This window comes from Lissotriton vulgaris, chromosome 6 (assembly GCF_964263255.1).
Source record: "Lissotriton vulgaris chromosome 6, aLisVul1.2, whole genome shotgun sequence".
Taxonomy (NCBI): Eukaryota; Metazoa; Chordata; class Amphibia; order Caudata; family Salamandridae; genus Lissotriton; species Lissotriton vulgaris.
In genome coordinates, this window is record NC_141694.1 from 1124966161 (window position 1) to 1124987219 (window position 21059).

Sequence of the window (21059 nt, forward strand, 5' to 3'; positions counted from 1 at the left end):
CGTTGAGATCTAGTGAGAATTTTCTGCTGGCTGTACCTCGTGCGAAAAAAACTAGACATGGAGGGAAAGCCTTATCTGTTGCAGGGCCTACACTGTGGAACAAACTGCCTTTGGCCCTTAGGCTCTGCACAGATCATTTAAAGTTCAGGAAGCAACTCAAAACTCTGCTATTCACCGATAAAATCTAGACCCTTCCTTCATCTGCATAGTGTTGGACTCTATCTGGTATCACAGCGCAGAGATACTCCGGTTGGAGTCGATTCCAGCGCTATAGAAACCTATAAATAAATAAAATAAATACGCAGGAACATCGGCAAAGCTCCGGAGACGACTGCAACGCATCCAGAACGTCTCAGCATGTCTGATCCTTGACATCCCCTGCCGAAGCCACATCACACCCCACCTGAGAGTCCTGCACTGGCTCCCCGTCAACAAGATGATAACCTTCAAGCTCTCCACAACACTGGCCCAGCATACCTCAACAGACGACTCAGCTTCTACACCCCCTCCCGAAAGCTCCGCTCCAGCGGCCTCGCCACAGTCCCCCGCATCTGAAGAATGACGCCAGCGGCAGATCCTTCTCCCACCTTGCCTCCAAACGTGGAACATCCTCCCCACGAACCCACGGCACACCCAAGACCTACTGGCCTTCCGAAGACTCCTCAAGACCTGGCTCTATGATCAGTAGAAGCACCCCCCCCCCCCCCAGCGCCTTGAGACCCTCACGGGTATGTAGTGCGCTTTACACATGTCCTGATTGATTGATTAATTGATTGTATCTTTCCAGAGATCAGAACCCTGTGCGGCTAATTTAGTCCTAAATGAATTGGAATAGATCAATTTAATGTGGGTCAAAATAAATTTGGAGTGAGATGATAAATGCAATTTAAAGAAATAGGATTTCAGATTAGACGTATCATAATCTGTGAAATAGGTGTACTTATTTCTAAGGGTTTTGTAACTCTCCTGTATGAGAGTAGGACAATGTTCCTATTGAGTGTAATTACAAACAGGTCTTAATGTGTTTGTTTAATGCAAAAAATGATGCCCATAGTGTTTTTGTTTTTTTATCCTCATTCGCCTTTTCGCCACCCATTTCTGAACAAACGGTACCGCCCATGGGCTTTTTATCTCATATACCAGCTTTACTGCCCAACACTCGTGCAGTGCTACTTGGAGTATGGAAATTCTTTTACTGAACAAACATAAAGTTAAGAATCCATCTCTTAAAGCACTGCTACCTTGCCAAGTTCAATTTCCTGGCAGCGAGGAAAAAGGAAACCGCCGATGAGATAGGCCAAGGCCTTAATCATCGGATTATCATTGTTTTAGTTGCCTTCTCCACACCAGAATTGCCCTCCCTCTCCCAAAATGAGTCAAAAATGGTAGCCAAAATTTGCGCTTTTTCTTTGTCTGATCCAAGGTGTCTATTTTAGCAGTATATCTCATAGCTCGTAACCAATCCAAAATCGTGGGGGATAAGGGAGACACCCATAGTTTACAAACCTCCCTCCGGGCCAAGAGAATCCCATAGAAGACCAATTTCACTTTATCATCCATATCCTTGCTCTGCAAAGTATGTCTTCCTGTTATAATTAGTTCGGAGCTTACCTCAATCTTCTGATCTGCAGCTTGTGATAGGCAATTACTTACGGCCTCCCAGAACTACCTAATGTTTGGGCAGTCTACAAACATATGCAAATCGTCCTCGTTGGGGCTCCTGCATTTGGGGCATTCCACCAACCCACCAGCTTTAAATTTTGAAAGTCTGCGAGGAGACCAGTATGCCCTGTGAATTGTAAACAGATGATTTCGCCTTAGGTTTGCAGGTTTAACTATTTTATAAGGCATAGCCATAGTTACTTGCCATTGAGTTTCAGCTGAGATGCCCGGCAATCAATCACCCCATAGGACTCCAGGAAGTATAAACGCACCGTCCTCCGTCTCAAGTATCGACCAATACCACAGGGCCACTTCTTTTTTGTAGGATTGGGTTGAAAACAGCTTTTCTTCTAGCTCATTATAGAGTCCAACAGTATTTTTTACGTCACTTGCCCAGCTGTGAATTTACAGATACTTAAATTTTGAGAAGCCCGACACCAGATGGCCTGACCTGGACCCCATTCAATCAGCTTTCCATCTGGAAATAAGTCGCCCCATCGCTCTAGACCCGACACTTTCAATGACATAGCCAGTGCATCTCTAGACCAAAGAGGTGACCCTGGACTGTCCCATATTGGGGCCATATAGCCATAATAAGGAATCTTGAGTAATCTCCTTATCCTATACCAAAGTTCCGCCGCATCATACAATGTCTTGAGCCTTACATTCTTGAAGAACCTTGGATCAGAAAATTTGCACAAAAATCCATACTAATTGTATTTACAAATCTTTAGCATTGCAGTAAGCATTATTTTAATAGCTGAGACCGTCGGAGTATTTATCAGCATTCTCAAATTTGAACTGAAAAGCCCAAAAATATAACTGAAAATCAAGGGCCGCCAATCCCCCTTTGACCAGCTTTCGTCTTATCTTTTTCCAGGATAAACTGGACCCTTTCGAGGCCCATATAAATGAACAGATCTCACTCTGCAACCTCTTGCACCAGTCTTTTATAAATGCTAGGGGAATCGTTTCAAACAAAAAAGTCAATATTGACAAAATCACCATTTTAACCAAATTTGTTCGGCCATACAAATTAAGTGATAAATGTCCCCACCCACGCAACATAGCACCTATTTCTCTTTTTATCTTTAGAACATTTATTTTAGTTAAGTCTCCAATGTTATGTGTGATCCTCACCCCCAGGTATCTCATCTCAGCTTTACAGTTTACTCCTCCTGTATCCAGATTCCACGACATAATCTCGGTCTTATCTTCGTTGATCTCCTAACCTGAGACAAAACCAAACTCTTTAGTTAATTCTAATAGACTTTGCAATGATTGTTGAAAATTATGGGTATAAATAATTATGTCGTCCGCATATAGTCCTATTTTCTTGGACCACCCTTCTACAACAAAAGGAGGGATATTTTCAGCATTCCTAATCCTGCAGGCAAGGGGTTCTATATACAAGTCGAACAATAAAGGGGACAATGGACATCCATGTCGTGTACCGCGCATCACCTTAATAGACTGAGTTAAAATCCTGTTAATCAATACCTTGGAGGTGGGTGAGTTGTATAGAGCTAACAGTGAGTTGGTGAAACATGTCCCTAATTAAAGATGACCCAGAAGAGCCTTTAAAAAAGACCAATTTACCCGATCGAAAGCCTTGGCGGCATCAAGTGCTATTACCGCCATGGGAAATGTATGGGTCATCGCCATGTCTATTGCGCCTATTAAAGAAAAAGTGAGCTCCTTTAGGAATCTACCTTTAAAAAACCCCTTTTGATCCTCATGTACCAATTTTGGGATAACCACGCTTAACCTATCCGCCATTATTTTTGCAAAAAGTTTATAGTCGCAATTTAATAGCGAGATGGGTCTGTAAGAATCTAAATATTTGGGTGATTTCCCTGGTTTTGGAATTAAAACGATAGTCGCCTCATTCCATGAGTCTGGCAGTGCCGCCTCTCCCTGAAAAATGCTATTAAATAGTTGAAAAATTATAGGAGCCATAATCCCACTAAGAACTTTGTACACCTCGACCGGTAGACCATCTGGCCCCGGAGCCTTGCCTTTATTTCCTGACTTAAAATCATTTTCAACTTCAGTTATAGATATTTTGCCATTTAAAACCTACTTAAACTCAGTTGGAAGTGGATCCAACCGGTTGTAACCATCCCCTAATTGCTGGAAGCTCCGGATTTAAGTCTTCCCTATAAACTTTCGAAAAGTAGTCAAAGAAAGCATCCGCTATTCCCTTGCTATCTGTAATAGTGGTGTTCGTCTCTGCCAGCTTCACTTCCTTAATAAAATTACGAACCTGATCTTTCTTCGCCTTCCATGCTAAAAGTTTACCACAACCCTCGCCGTAACTAAAGTGGGCCAGTTGACTCCCTTCCCACTTTTCCTTAATTCTGTGAGTAAACACTGCCATTAGATCCCATTTCATCTCTTCCAAGTCATGTAAGACCTGCTCCTCAATTATAGATTCCCCGGTATTAATAATCTTAGCCTCACACAGACAAATCTTTCCTTCCAACTCGGAAATTTTACTGTAGTAAGATCTACGCTTCTTTGCTCCCAGAGCTCCCAGTCTGCCTCTTTAAAAAGCTTTGCTGGTCTCCCAGACCATCTCAATCTTTGCCGTGCCGATGTTTTTTTCCAAAAAGACCACGAACTCTTCACTAACTATTTTTCAGCTTTCTTGATCTAAGAGGACTGTTCGATCTAACCTCCAGGCTGAATCCGATCCGCTCGTTTTTAACTTCATACTTAAAATAATAGCCGAGTGGACTGAAATATGAACACCTACATGTTCCACCACCGTTACAGAGTCCTTTAATCTAGAGTCCAACAGAAAATATTCAATTCGAGATCTATGCTTATATTTTTTATTATAATACGTGTATCCTAGCTGTTGACCTTGTTTTACCCTCCAAATATCGCACAACCCAAACTGAGTCATCAGCAACCTGACTCTGTTAAACATTTTAGAATTAGTCAACCCTCGCTATTTTACTGACCGATCTAAATTATAATCCAATACTGTATTAAAATCCCCTTCCATAATTATTTTCCCCGTTAATCCTAATACCTCCCTAGCTAGAATATCAAGGGGTCCATCATCATCCAAATTTGGACCATAATAGCCAATTATAATTAGTGATTCTCCTGCTACTTTTCCTTTCAAAATCAACCATCTACCTTTGGGATCTGCCACTGTAGATTCTACACAAAAATGTACTCCTTGCCTAACCAAAACTGCCACCCCTTTTGTAACTATAATTTGGGGCGTATAGAACGAGTCAGCAACCCACCTTTGGGCCAACAAAATATCCTTACACTCAGTGGCAGTTAAATGTGTCTCTTGTAGAATAATGATATGGGCCTGCGAGTCCTCTAAATATTTTAATATTGGCTGTCTCCTAGATTTTACACGTAAACCATTAACATTCCACGACAGAAATTGTAATTCCATTATATTAGCCCTACTCATCAGATCCAAAGCAAAATGCTCTATAGATCCTGGTGGCAAATAAGCTTCTGAGGATTTTTTTTGTTTTTTTCTCCCGTGCCCTAGCCCTCACCCACCCCCACACCCCTCCTGCCCCCCTACTACACTCACCCCCTTCCCACCCTCCCCTGGAAAACCCAACCGACCTCCCCATTGGCCTCGGCCCTTAGGGTGCATGTTGTGGTGGTACAAAATAACTTAATCACAATAATTAATACAAAAAAGTGCAAGCTTCAATCTGAAAGCTAAGTTTTAACCATCTATTTTAAATCTCCACGCTATATTGTTACCGGTCTGCCTGTTGAGCCATCTCTTGGCACTGTTCAATAAATATATCTGATTCTTCGACCACTCGAAAAGTATGCATCTTGTTTCGCCATATTACTTTCAAAAAAGCTGGAAACTTAAGTTGGACTGTGGCGCCCAGATTCCTGAGAGGCTCGATCCGCTTGCCTAGCTCCCAATTTCTGTTCGCTGTGACAGGTGACAAGTCAGACCTTACTTAAATTTTCATCCCATCCATTAAAATACTTTTCTTCTTTAGGGCAGCTGATAGAATTTTCTCTTTTAAATTATGCGTCAGAAAATTCACTAGAATCTTTCTCGGCTTGGTGCGATTCGAATTCAGCCTGAAGGGTTCTCGATGAACCCTCTGGATATTTGCTAGAATCATCTCTTCGTCCTCATCCAATTCCAATTCGCATTTAAGAAGATGTACCACATATTTCTTGATATCGGAACCCTCTTTCCCTTCAGGTAATTTCAAAATATTTTAATTATTGCGTCTTTGCATATTCTCGAGCCTCTCCACCCTGTCTTCCTGTGCCCTCTCTCTAAACTTAATTTGTCCAATTTCACTGCGGTTATCTGCAACAGACTCACGGAGCTTCTTTGCCTCAGCTTCTAGCTCTTCTGTACGAGAGCTTAATGCATTAAATTTGGCCTCTAATATGCTACAAGAGGCTCGAATACTTTCTTGGTTCATTTTAGAAATCTTGAACCCATTGTGCATATCCATATCTAGTTTTTTTAATAGTGCAATTACTGGCATATCTGGGTTACCCTGCTCTACTTCGTTGTCCTCTAAAGAATTTTGCTCAGGAACACAAATGTTAAGGCTCTCTGAACCGCCTGTTACCTCTCCTGACATATTAAGTTGATCCATATTAAGTGTCCACTGGTCTGCCAAACCTTCTATCTCATTTTCGGACTCACCTTGTCCTTGCCCTTCCATTTCTATCATTAGAACCTGGTAGCGATTCGGGCTTACATGGCAGGACCAGTCTAGTAACCCTTCTGCACCCGGGGCTAACCCTCTGCCCTCGTCCTCAGAATTTGTACCACCGTAAGGCTGCACGGGTTAGGTTTTAATATTAGAGTCTTGGGGATTTAAAAAAAAAAGAGTTAAGAGATGGGGTTATCGTAAGTTTGCCTTCCAAAATACTGAGTTTCTCTACTTTGCTACACTGTTTAGAGCAATTCCTTTTTTTTGCGCTTTTTTTTAAATTAATGTCTTGTGGGCTTTTACCTTTAAGCTTGGGGGGCCGCAATATTTTGCTAATGTCTTATCCCCTGCTCCCTTCCCAGCACTTCTCAGTGTGTAACCTGAGGCCCCTGAATTTTCAATTTGCACAAGAGTGTCCAAAGTGTTCAAATCAGCTGAGCCCTCTATGACGCTTGCAGGAAAAACAGTACCTTCATGGCTTTTAATTTCAACAAAAATTCTCCCCACTGGGGCAATGTCCGAACCTCTTCCGCGGCCCCCAGTACCTCTGTACCCGACTCTTGCTGTGGCTCGACGACCTCTCCCCAGCTCCTGCGCTTCTTCTCCCCCAGCAACCCGACTCAGCTCTGCCTGCCGTTGCTGTCACTAGCTCCGCCTCCGCTTCCTCCTCTGCCTCGCTCCGTAGGCCTTCCGCCTCCCTGGCCGCAATGCAGCGCCGAGGCTCCGCAGACCAAGGGCAGCAGCCCCGGGCCGCCACGCCAAATCACCCGTAACTCCGAAATCCTCCAAAATCCTCCACCGGCACCCACACACGGTAACGAGAGAAACGAAACCTGGCAAGGAAACAACGCTTGCTCCGCCTCCAGCAATAAACTGCACCACCACTACTCTCTGCACCTGCGATCCGCTGCTAGCCGGCCGCCATGTTTTCCGCCCCCATGATGCCCATAGTTTTGATAACACAATAAATCAGCATAATTGGCAGAATTTAAATAAAAATCTTCCGCATCAAAAGCAGCATAATACTTTAAATCAGAAAACAATGAATGCACTGCTTGCACATCCCATTCATCAGAATGTATGTCCCTGGTCACCACATATCCTAATGAGAAGCGAAACACAAATGACATGTTTAACCCTTTTGTCGGACCGTGAATTTCGTAGGCTACTTTATCCCAAATTATGCCATCTGCAACCGGGAAAGCTGAAATGTGCACAATAGCTTGGTCAAGTTTCATGATATGGGACGATGTATGAGGGGCCAGAACTCCATCGACCAAGTTCACAGCAGAGCGTTCTGGGAAATAATGACCATTGATTAGTAAGAAGAATACTGTAACAATTCCAATCGATATTGAGGGGAAAATCAGGATAAGCACCAACCAGATGAAAGTCCATAGAAGGACCAGGTAAGTCTTTTCAAACAAAGAGATGAACATGCATAATTTTGTCGGTGGAGGTGCCAAACTGGAAGACCAGGAGGGTGAGTCATAAGAGAAGCTGGCATGGTCCCCAAAATACCAGCTCGCACCCAAGGGTGTAAGAGGTGGTAAGGCAGCATCTGCAAGATGTCGACGAGGACTCTTCAGCATTTTACTTTGGGACTCATTTGTAGGGTAAGTATATTCGATTTCTGCGGTGGAAGAGGATGGAGGCAGAACAGGCGACAGGTCAATAGTAGTTTACATCTCAGCCTCACAGATACGGGCATTAGTCATAGAGGTTGAGGGCACCTGATTCAAAGACATAGCATTGCACGAAACTGCAGGTGTTACACTATTCAGAAATGGCCAGACGGTGCAGTTTGACATCGTCCACTGAGATGTATCTGTTGTCCTTGCTGCCAGGTAAAAGTGGTAAAATTACTATACGAGAACCCTTCAATCCAAGTACTGGTGCACGATAAGAGGGACCAAATTCTTTTTTGTTCTCCAGCTCTTCTCGAACCCGATCTCCAATCTTAGGAGGCCATCTGGCAACCGGAATCAGCAGTGCTGCATCATTGGAAGAGGGTAAATGTTCCGTTGCGTAGCAGTCACGGGTCTGTTGTAGATCCTGTAACACTGTAGAATAATTACCTATGTCAAAGGTTGCGGCTTCCGCTACAACGTCAAGACCATCGAGGTCTGGCACAAACATTTTAATGTCAAAGAGCATTTCGTATTGGGTCCGCCCACCCAGAGATCTCCTAGGGAGATTATTGAGTGCACGTTGAACACCATACAAATGGGCCAGCCAGTTCCTACCATTACCTAAGACCCTAGCTGTCAAAGATTGCTTTAAGTCACGGTTCATTCGCTCTTCTATAGAAATACCCTCAGGCCTGTATGGAGACTAAAACTGAACCAGCACCCCCATTGACATCATCGCGCCCTTTTACGCATTAGAGGCGTACGCTGGACCTTGGTCAGAATGGAAGGTGCCACAGGCAAACATCCCGACAAAGACACGCAAATCTCTAATGACTTTTCGAGCGACAGCACTGCGTTGTGGCCAAACACAAAGGAATCTAGTGCACGAATCAACTGCGACAAAAATGTATTTATATGCATTATCTGAAGAGAACAGACCATAATGATCAAGATAAACAGAGCCAAAAGGCTGAATAGAAATACACACCTGTGTTTGAGGTGGGCATGAGAACATAGACGGTTTGATTTGTTTGTTTTTTAAAATCTTTATTAACAGGAAGGAATAGCGTTCATTTAGTATCATACAATCACATGGTTATGGTTACATTTTGTACATTCATCTCTTCGTATGTGGCAGTATTCACGATAGAAGCATAGACTGTGATGTATTAAACCTTTGACGACTCGCAGATACATTTTCGTGTGGTCAAGTCGGATGTACTGTAGGCTGTTACTTTTCCCCCCTTTGTGTATTATTCAACAGCAACATCACTTTTATATTATAGAATGAACAAACTCCCCTCCCCCCCCGAACATGCGTCATCATTGCCAGTGCGTTGCCACCCACTTTCTCAATCAGCCATTTCCTTAGTGTTCTCATCGTTACATAGCCAGGTCAGTGCAAAAAATATTGTGTTCTCATTCCGCTGAGTTAGATACCCCCATTTCGCTTTGTTACTCCTCCTCCCCTTCCGAGTCCAGGTCATCCCCCTCTGGCAAAGGGTCACAGAGCTCTCCCCTGTATATATTCCAAGCCGCTCACACTTTGTTCCACTTGCGGGGCGCCGCGCGTAGGACGTACACTGCCCTTTCTGTAACCATCAGGATGTCCATGTTTTTAGCCCACCTGTTCGCGGTGGGTAGGTCTGGTGCGCCCCACCTCTGTGCTATATCTCGCTTGGCTACAGTCATTGCCAGTGTTGCCCAAATCAGTTCATATCTACCCAGGTCATTGGGGTCCCAGATGTTCAAAAGGCACTTGCGTGGTTCAGGCAACACGGAAATTTTAAGTGCTTGGGAGATCGTGTGCATTATCTGCCGCCAGAATTCTCGTATCTGTGGGCACTCCCATAGTGTGTGAAATAGTGTCCACTCCTCCCCGCAGCCTCTCAAGCAAAAGGGATGTGGCGCTCTCTGTATTTTGTGAAGTAGCGTCCTGGTGTAGTAGATGCGGTGTAAAATTTTGAGCTGCACCAGTCTGAACTTACTCGAGATCCCAACCTCTCTTGGGGAGGCCAGCGCCTCATTCCATTCAGATTCATTCGCCTCACCTATTTCCCCCTCCCATCTTTCTTTAAGTTTCAGTGTGGGGTCCTTGAGATTATTGATCAGTTTTTTATATGTGAGGGAGGTCGCGCTTTGGATCATGAATTCTGTTAGTAGTCTATCTTCTAACGGAGAGGATTCCGGCAGAGTAGTACCCGCAGGTATCGCCCGGAGTAATGCGTGCCTAATTTGTATATATCTGAATGTTTCTGTGGGTTCGAGGTTATAGTGCTGCTGTAGGTGTGGAAATGGTACTACCGTGTCATTGTCCCAGAGGTCCCCCACCGTAGAAATGCCTATGGAGTCCCACCTTTCAAATCCCTTACAGCCTCTGAGGTTTCCCAATGTTTTCGTGTCCCACAATGGTGTCATTTTGGTGATTCTACCTGTCCATCCCAGTCGGGCTTGTGCCATGTGCCATAGGGTCGCCGTGTGTTTGGTCGGACCGAGTAGATTTTTAAGTTGCGATTTATTGTATAGCACTCACAGCATACAGTCCGCTCCAAGCTGCGACCAGTCTGCCCGATAGGCTGGGTCCTCTTTTGGGGTGTGGATCCAATAATTTATTACTTTAAGCTGGGCCGCCCAGTAATATAGCTGAATGTTAGGGAGCGCTATTCCCCCCTCATACCAGCTTTTAACCAACTTGTCGTATGCTATAGGTGCCGGGCCAGTATCCCAGAGCAAGGTAGAGACCAGCGCTACGATCTGCTTGAAGTACCGTGGTGGCACTAGGTGTGGGGTATTTTCCAAGACATAGAGAAGCCTCGGGAGTGCCATCATTTTGTATAACGCTGCCCTTCCCAGTAGGGTCAGGGGCAGCACTGCCCAAAGTTTAACGTCCGCACGTAGGCGATCTATAGGCGGCTTTAAGTTACTGGTAAAGAAGTCTGTTTCCTTACTCGTGATGACAATACCTAGGTATTTGATGGAGGTCGTTGATGTAATCAGGGGACAGCCATCCTGCAATCTCGGTGCCGGGCCTTTCAGTGTGTATATGACAGATTTCGACCAATTCAGGGTGTAGCCCGACGAGTGGCCGTGCGTGTTACAGAGTTCTAGCAGGGCTGGGACGCCGTCGTCAGGTGCAGTCATGTAGATGAGCATGTCGTCGGCGTATAGAGAGACTTTGTCCTCCCACCCCTCCTCCCATTTAATGCCCGTAAACAAGGGCGTAGTCCTGATCTGAATTGCCAGGGGCTCAAGCACTAGCGCAAAGAGCAAGGGCGACAAGGGGCAACCCTGTCTAGTCCCCCTGCCTAGTTGGAACCTCGGCGATATGTGGCCATTAGCCACCACTTGTGCGACCGGCTTCGTATAGAGCAGTCGTATCCAAGCTATATATTTTGGCCCAAATCCCATACGTGCGAGTACCATGAAGAGATATTCCCATTCTACGAGGTCGAAGGCCATTTTGGCGTCGAGGGAGAGAATCACAGCCCTCTCCGAGAGGAGGTGTGCACGGGCCATCACTCCATGAACTCTCCGGAGATTCAGCGCTGTGCTCCGGTGTGGCATAAAGCCTGACTGGTCAGGGTGGATCAGGGTACTTAGGTGTGGCAGTAAACGGGTGGCCAGAAGCTTAGCCAATATCTTGGCCTCAATATTAAGTAATGATATCGGGCGATACGAGGTACATTCAGTCGGGGGTTTCCCCGGCTTGGGTATCGCCACAATCGTGGCCGTGCATTGATCCAGCGGCAATTCTGCCTTTTCCCTGCTTTCCAAATACATGGCCAGCAGTGGGGTACTGAGCTCCGGAGCCATGGACTTGTACCATTCCACGGTTATCCCATTCGGGCCCAGTGCTTTGCCAGATTGTAATGCCTGACTTGCCAGCTGAATTTCCTCCTCCGTCGGATCTACTTCTAGGGCTCGCATATCCTCTTGCGTAATGCTGGGGACGGCAATGTCCGCCAGTGTTGCTGCTGCCATTTGCTTTGTGACTACGCGGTCTGGGGTGTATATTTTTTGATAATGCTGTGCCAAGGCACAAACTATTTCCTCTGGGTGTGCTAGTGTCCGCCCTTCCTCCGTGTGTAGTCTCTGAATGCCCTTCGCTCCACTCCCCCTCTTATCTAACCACGCCAGCATTTTACCCGCTTTGTCTCCCACATCGTATATTCTATGTTTAGTGTTTGCGATGTATCCCTTCTCTGTCGTCTTAAGGTGTGCCTGATATTGCTGTTGCCGAATCATGAGGGTGTGTGTCGTGGTCGGGGAGGGGTTCTCCATGTGTGCAGTGTTGGCCGTGTCGAGCGCCAGTTCCAATTCTGTGAGTTCCTTCCTGGAATCTCGTTTGTGCCCCGTTATTACTGCTATGGCGGCCCCCCGTAGGACTGTTTTGTATGCTTCCCACAAGATTGACGGCGATGTCACCGTTCCTGTATTTTCAGCAAAATATTGCGTTGTCACTAGTTTAAGTTTCTTTCGAATCTTCGGGACTTTTAAAAAGTTTGGGTAAATTGGGTAGATCCTTGCGCATTTTTTTTCTCTGGTGGTAAGTGATAGAACAATCGGAGAATGGTCAGAGATGCCCCTGAGCAGGATGTCCACTTTATCTACCATTCCCAGTCCTAACCCCAGGGCTAGAAAGTAATCTATACGGGATAAGCTATTATGTACGGCTGAGTAATAAGTGTATTGAGTATCCTCGGTATGCAGACGCCGCCAGATGTCTACAAGGCCAAGGGCTTCTACAAAATCCGAGAGCGATGCAGTTCCTCGTGATCGGGCCCTAGAGGGAAAGGTGTCCATTAGTGGATCCATGACTGCATTGAAGTCCCCCCCGATAATCGTATCCCCTTCAGGGAGATCAAGGAGGAATTTGCCTAGTGCAGGTAAGGCCACGGAGTGTAGTGCCGGGGGGATATATACCGATACTATATTGAGAGATTTGCCTTCCCACTGGCCATGTACTGCAGCAAAGCGACCCTGATGATCCGCCACGCGATGTGTTATGATAAAGGGAGATGATTTTTTCACCAGTATCCCCGTCCCCCTGGAGCCGGTAGTGAATTCTGCATGTATCGCCATTGCATAGCCGCGCCTATCAAGTGCTTTGCAGGTTGACCCCGCAAGGTGAGTTTCCTGTAGTAGGACCAAATCCGGGCTCTGTCTCTTTATAGCCTGCAGTACCAAGCCCCTTTTTATTTTGTCTCCCAGGCCTCTGACATTCCAGGTTAGCATGCGCAGTGGGGGTACCCCCATAGTCACAGGGGAGCCCTCAGCGGGCGTGTTTTGAAGTGGCCTGGCCATTGAGTCGGTGTGAGAGCATCGCACGTAGTGCGTACGTAGGATAAGTACATGTGTTTCTTCGTGCTACACTGTGCAGGAGAATGGCGATATTCGGGGTGGTAGTACAATGTGGGTGCTGAGTGATGACTATGAACAAAAACATGAACTCTAACAAGAAAACTTCATTCCCGTCCCCCCTCCCTGCTACCCTGCTCCACGGACAAACCCCCGCCCGTTTCCCCAACTTTGCAGAGTGCTTTAGTCCTTCCCCAACCATCTTACTTGCTCGTGGGGTTGGTGAGTCCCTTTCGGGCACTGACTGTGCCCACCTTACTCAGCTACGCCAGGTCCAAGGCCCTTCGCGCCACACTCAGTCCCGTACAAATACAGTCCGGCTTCAGACCGGAGCCAGTTGCCCAGAGTCAAGCGGGTCCCTTTCAAGATCAGATTCCGTTTCTTCCGCGCCTTCTTGATGGGGCGAGTGGGAGGTCTGATTGTTCATTGTCTTATCGTTACGATGTGTTGGTCGGTCCCTATGTGGGCGATGTCGCTGTCCCACTGGCCTCCAGCCCTCAAGCCATTCTTGTGCCACTTCCGGCGTATCAAAAAACCATGTCTTTCCCTCGGCCACAATTCGCAATTTAGCAGGAAACAGCATGGAGTATGGCAGTTCTCTGTCCCGTAGTGCCTTTTTCACCTCCGTGAACGATTTACGACGTCTGGCCACCTCTGCCGTGTAGTCTGGGAAGAAGGCCAAGGTTGCATTTTGGATCTTAACAGGAGGTGAGGTTCTTGCCGCCTGCAGGATCGCATCCCTGTCCCTAAAATTGAAAAGCCTGGCCAGCACAGGCCTCGGTGCTGCTCCTGTCTTGGGCGGACCTCCCGGAACTCTGTGCGCCCTTTCCACCGAGAAGAAGTGGGACAGGCCTTTGGGCTGCAGTTTGTTCTTTATGAGATCTTCCACGTAGAGGTCCATGGCCCCCTTCCCCTCCGTCTCCGGAATTCCAAGGATGCGCACGTTATTTCGTCGCGAACGCCCTTCTTGGTCGTCCAGCTTGTCGTGCAGGAGCTTGGTGACTTTCTGCATGCGTTCCATGGCCACTTGCAGGTCCGATGTGTCTTCCACAAGAGATTTCGTGACCACCTCCACCTGCGACACTCTTTCCGCCATTTTGTGGAAGTCCGCTCGCAGCAGCGTGACTTCAGAGGAGATGGCGCGTACTGTAGTTTTAACCTCTGAGAGGGTTTTCATAATGTCTTCCAGCGTTATTTTTTTGGTTCCTTCTGCGTCCTGGGCGGTACCCGTGGAGTTGCGCCCTGTGTTGTGCGACTGACCTTGCTGGCCGTAGGCAAATTTATCCAATTTGGCCTGTGTGGATCCACTCCTAGTGCCTTTGCCCGCCATGGTTTTGGGGCTCGTGGAATCCGGAGTCTTGTCCCGCTGAGTCGCGATCAGCGCTTCGTCTTGTTCCACGGCTCGTAGCTACTAAACATGGAGCAGTAGGCTGGCACGAGTTAGGTGTAGTACTATCTTCCGCCTTCTGTACAGGCCGCAGAGGCCGTTTTTAGTGGTGCAGGATATCACCGGTGGTCGCTGCGTGTGCTGCGGTTCGTTGCACTGTAGGCCGCGCCTCGTGGTCTGCGTTCTCGCCTTGCAGTAATCCCTCTCTGAGCAGGGACGGTCTCAGCGGCCTCTATTTGGGGTCATCTGGGCAGGACCACCGCAGTCGCGTACTTCGGATGGCGGAGGGTCTTTTTCCTTGGGGCAGTTGCACCCCCACTTATGGGCCAGGCAGGCCGCAGGCTCTCCCGCTGGGTGTATAGGATCTGCGTCCCCACTGTGCCAGGGCTGCTGATGCTTCTGGGCCAGTATACGAGCCCCGAGTCCCTTCTGCAAGGTCCTGTGTGGATCCTCTATGTGCCGCCGTCCCCCGGGGGTACCTATGTGTCTCACCTCAGATCGGGGCTTGTATCTGCGTCCACTCCGTCCCCGCAGGCCAGTGAGGCGCGAAGATCGCCGCAGCCGTCCCGTGTAGTTCGCTAGGCCTCCGGGGGGAGGGGAGGGGGTATTGCCGCCGCGCAGCGCGCTCTCGGCCGGATCGGTTCTCACCGTGCCTGTGCACTATGCCAGTCCCGCACAGATGGTGTGTAGACGCCTGTATGCTTTCCGAAGGGCGATGCCACTATATGGAGTCCCAGGTAATTATTGTGCGCTGTCGGGCGGGTGCCGGGATGCGTCCGCTCATTCAGGCCGGCTCGGTCTCACTTCCGCCGGGGCCTGTGCGCTACGCAAGGCCGGTGCCGCCGTCCCTCCGGTAGGCCCAGATGTAGTCGTGTGGAATCAGACGGGGTCCGGTCTTCAGATTCACTCGAAAGTCGGACCGGTGACACCGCTTCGTGCCCGGACCCGATCGCCGCCGCTTCAGGTGAGCAGGGTAGCAGATTTATGTATCCGATTTAGGATAAGGCCACAGTGCCCTCAGGAGCTCTCACGCTATGCTGCCGCCATGCTCGGCCGCTAGCCACGCCCCCCGACGGTTTGATTTGTTGACAAATGTCACAAGAAAGTACATAATTATGTGTCTGTTTATATAAACCATGCCACCAGTAACGTTGCTGTAATATAGAGACTGTCGCAGACACTCTGGCATGTGCAGAAGCCACTCCTTTGTGTGCAGCAATGATCAAAGATAGTCTGCGGTCATTGTTGGGAATCAACTGATCTCCAACAGATGGAATTTTAGCATAAGGAACTTGTTGGGCAGATAAATGATAAGAATACTTTGAAGGGAAGCCCTGCGGGTAAGCCGCTCCATCCTTCGTAGCAGCAACTACTGCCAAATGTCATTATCAATTTTATTCATGGACCTTGGAACTGCTGCAATGGAACACGTGGCAACTGCAGATTTGGCTGCTTCGTCAGCCAAAGAATTACCAACATCATGTGCTCCCACACGTTGATGGCCAAGAGTATGGATAACCTGTGTGAGTGGGAGACGTTTTATAAGTTCCACCACTCGAACCCATGCTTTACTGCGCCGCCTTTAGAATCCCGATTTTGTGACCAAAAGAATACGTTGTCATTAAAAGACTGAACACAGTATGGAGAATCACATACTATTAGAGTATTCACATTAGGATTAGCAAATACAAGAGCAAGAACAAGAGCGCGCAGCTCCGCCAATTGCGCTGTACAGTCCCCAAGTGCCTGTGTATGCACTATGGAAGACATAAATTCTCCATTGACAATCGTACCAGCCACAATAGCGCAAGCCACTGAATAAGCATGTTTGGAACCGGTGACCCGTTGGGCCAAGCCATCGGTATAAATGATACATTTGTACTCATCTAAAGGAAGCAACGACAATGGAGGAGGATGAACATGTTCATACTGTAAAAACTCTGAAGGGCAAGATCAAAGATAAATGTGACATCAGCCGATGTCAAAGAAGTAGCCCACTGTATCCATCGGGATGTAATGCCTTAGAGTTTGGTACACTTGCCTTAGTCACTGCTTCTAAAGCAGGGAAAGGCGTGACCATGAGAATGCATTTTCCATGCGCCAGCGAACGCTCTTTTAGAATCGCCAACAAAACCTTTTCAACATTCGAAAATCGCATTTCAGCCGCTGTGTACAAATGTGATTTGTATGCAATAGGTACTGTGTCTCCTTAATTGAACGTTAGGTACGTGAAACCCACTGTCCCTGGTACAATACGTATCACCAGGTTAGTGGTATTGTCAAGCCTCAACAAGAAGTTAGTCGCGAGCAGATCTAACTGCAAATATTGCAGAATAGAGGTGGGTTCCGGAAGCCAGCTGGCAGAAGAAAAATGAATTTCAAAAATCCCAGCAAAGATTGAAGTTTCTTCAGTGTAGATGGAGGTCCAAGTTGTGCACACTTCTCCAGAAGGTGGGGTGTAAAGTCGGCAAACAACAGAACGATTCGGTCGACTCTTTTTTTTTTTAATATATATATATTTTTTTATTGTTGAATTAATAAAAATCCTTACAATAAGAAAAGTAAGTTTAGCCAATATGTACATAACGAATAACGTTAAAATTCAAAAACAGGAATTAATGTAGAAGTTAAAAGGGGTTAAAACTTAAAACTCTTCGTCGGGTCCCCCCACTAACAGCGTAGGGATTTGAAAAGTGAGCGTGGGAGCACCAGCGTGGAAGGATGGGCCTCAGACAGTGTATTGGATGATCAATAACAGACCTGTAGCTGCTTTCTAATCTCAATCATAAATTTAAGTCCCCGACAAGTCAGGATTGGGTATGAACCTCCCAGCCAGATAATAACGGCCTGCCGACATGTTTTTATGTTCAATTTGTTCAGTATGTCCTGTAAGAACTGTCTTCTAGATACCATGAGGACTGGGAACACACAAAACAAATGAATTAGGGATTCATTTTGATATCCGCAGAGTCTGCATTTTGGGCAATCGTCTTGTGGTTTCCAGGAAGGTCTTAAATCCTTGGATTCGTGAAGGCCCATACGGAAGTCGATGAGGGTCTTTTTTAAATGTTGGCTAAAATGAGTTGCCAAATATGCCTGGGGTTGTTGAAGTAAATAGGAAGAAATAACTGTCCAGGCATGACGTCAATGGGTCAATATTTGTTTGTCTTCCAGTAATGACTTCCTTTTGGCATTAGAATTAGCAATTTTGCAGAAACTGGCTTGGTCAATTTTTCTGTTCCATGCTTCTAGCAGTTCGAGCTCCGTAAGGCAAGTTTGCAAGTGAATGGCCCAGGGCTATGTGGATTCAAAATTGATTACTTGCCAACAGAGGTTATTTAAAGAGTCTAAGTCGGCAGAACGAAGTTTGTGGCAAAATTTGACGAATCTTGACTCGGACCGAAAGATTTGATTTTGAAGTCCAAATTCTAATCGCACCTGGGCTGGTGAGGAGCATTTGGGTAAATTAAATACATCTTTGTAAATGTTATTTTATAAATTGTTTAATAAATCGGCCTCCCCTCCAAGCCATGTAACTAGACCGTACGATAGAGTAGGTAAAATCTGAGCGGCCATTACTTTTAAAAGGTGGGTGTAGTTTGGGCCACCCAGTTTTTGTAAGAGTTGCCTATATCCATAAATTAGCGTCTGGGACTTGGCTTTTAACCCCTTAAGCGCTGCGCCCGTCCAGCGGCCGACGGCACCACTACCTCGGAAGTGCTGCCGTCGGCCGTTGGACGTTCCAACTGCACCTGCGCAATGGAACGTTCAGCACTGGAGCTGGACGTTCCAAAGCAGCTAAGGTGTTAACACTGTAGAATGTTCTTTTTTAGAGTTGTCTTTGCTGAGGGTAACCCCCAGATACCGGTAATATGGCTGTTCCTCTATTGCAAGGAGGTTAGATGTCCAACCAAATTTGATAGGCTTTCGCTCTATAAGACGTACTACTTTTGTCTTTTCTCTATTCAGTTCCAGATGTTCTTCATCTAGGTAGAATTGTAGAGCATTTATCAGCCTTTGCAGCCCAATTGGGGTTCTGCTTAGGAGGACAATGTCATCTGCAAACTGGATGATTGGCATTGGGGTGTTACCAAGTTTCGGTGCATGGCTTACGATTTTTTCCTAGGTCGGCAAGGTATAAATTAAATGAGCATGGGGCCAGGACACAGCCCTGTTTTAGTCCGTCCTCAGTTGGAATTTTGGACGTGAGGCTTGAACCTTGACCTTGTTTAACCCTTGCCCAAGTGTCAGTGTAGAAGAGCATGACTGCGTTGAGAAGATTTTTTGACAGCCCCCACTCCTTGAGTTTTTCCCAAAGTCTCCCCCTACTGACTCGATCAAAAGCCGCTCTAATATCGATAAAGCAGCCATATAACCGATTGTTCTTCATTTTGGCTCTTTCCATCAGGAGGGCTAGGGCTGTAAGATTTGTTATGATCCCCGTCCCTTTTCTAAAGCCTGTTTGATAGCTGGGGATTAGGTTTTTATTATCCACCCATTCCTGAATCTCCTCCAAAATGCAAGAGGCGTATAATTTGGCTTCCACATCTATTAGAGATATCAGCCAATGGTTCCGTGGTGATCTCCTGTCTCCCTTTTTAAAAATCGGTAGATGATGTTTCCTTTCCACGATGGTGGCTGCTGCTTACAGGCAAAGACTTGGTTAAACAGGGCGGAGAGATGGAGTGCCCAAAAATCAGCATTGTATTTCTATACTGCATTGGGGAGGCCATTAGGTCCTGGTGCGCCTTCGGTTTTGAGATTGTTAATGAGCCTTTTGACTCTGTCGCTGGAGAATAATTCTGGCTGTATCGTCAGATTATTGATCCTTCCTATGTCAATGGGGCTTGTTAACTTATCTGACGCTTCTTTCAAGTAGCTTGGTTTCGTGGTTGTGTTAGAACGAAGATGGTTTTCGGGAGGAGAAGAATCCCTTTTTAAATAGAGATTTTTACGTGGGCTTCCCAGCTTTGCTTGCTAATGCCAGGGTCCTGAGACATTACGTCAGCGATGTTTAATTTATTGATGATGCCCCAGAAATCCCTCGTGTTTCGCTTTTTACTGGCTTCTAGCAATTTTACCCACGTCTCTTCCTTGTGTTTGGTCTTGGCTCCCCACACCATTTTACGATAATTTTTCTCATACTCCTAACAAGATTCGGTCGACTTAAGATGCGGCATCGGCTCATCGTCCGTCAGATAAATATCATCAACGTACGAGAACGCATCAGGGTCTATGCTTTCTAAAAAAGAGACAACACGTGCAGTGAATGCCCTAGGACTATTATTATACCCGATAGGCAAACGTGTACATTTTTCTGACTACCAATTGCAGTAAATGCTGTCAAGTCACTGCTGCTCAGTAGCCAAGTTGTGACTATAGAAACCATTGGAAATATCAAGTGTAGTTTTGTACGTTTTACGAATAACATTGTTAACTAGTGCAGAGCTATGTGTGTTCTGCACTGCAAATGTACGACAATGACTATTTATTTCGATAATCCAATACAATGTGGTATGACCCATCAGGTTTTTATTTTTCCAGTTCTTTTTAGGATAGAATGGGCGCCCATCCTTGTCAGTCTGGCTTTTTTGTTGAGTTTGAGATTGCGTCTGCATTTGAGTAAAAGGCTTAACCCCCAGACTATTGTGTTGTATTGTTTCATAAGCCTTTGCAATAATCTTCGGTAATTTGCGTAGCTTGTCTGCGTCTGCCACAGCCTCCTAGCGGATAGCCACTTGTAAGCTTACAGCATCACCCTTAACATTAGCAAGCATCATATCAACAACTACGTCGAACACCCCCACCAGTCTCATTCCCAATTCCAGAGCAGCTTCTGCTCCCTGCTCATCCTGAACACGTTTTATCATGGAAGGGAGTACGGTCATGGTGGGGGTGCTGAAAGACATCGGAAATACTCCTGCAGACACTTTAGCCCAAGTGTTACAACCAGCTTATTCGGGAACTAAGTCTTAAGGCAAACTTAGAGTTAAGATCCTGTGTTTCTCTACAGGAGTGGTATTTGGAAAAACAGCCTTGATTTGTCCATATTTTTCAGCAAACCAATAATGGAATTTATCCTTATTTTGTGGATGCTTGCCCTTCACTGAATTAACCAAAAGAGGACTGAAGGTTACACCACCAGGTCCAGCTGGTTGCGCAGCAATGCCAGGGGGTCCCACCTGAAAGTTACACGGCATGAACTGTATAACTACCCTACGCACACTTATCACAGATGTATGTAATACGTGGAGTTCTGCAACTGGTGCAGTTGTTAGATAACGTGGGTGTGGGGTACACCCAGCCAAAACGGGCCACGTGGCCCCATCTATCGAT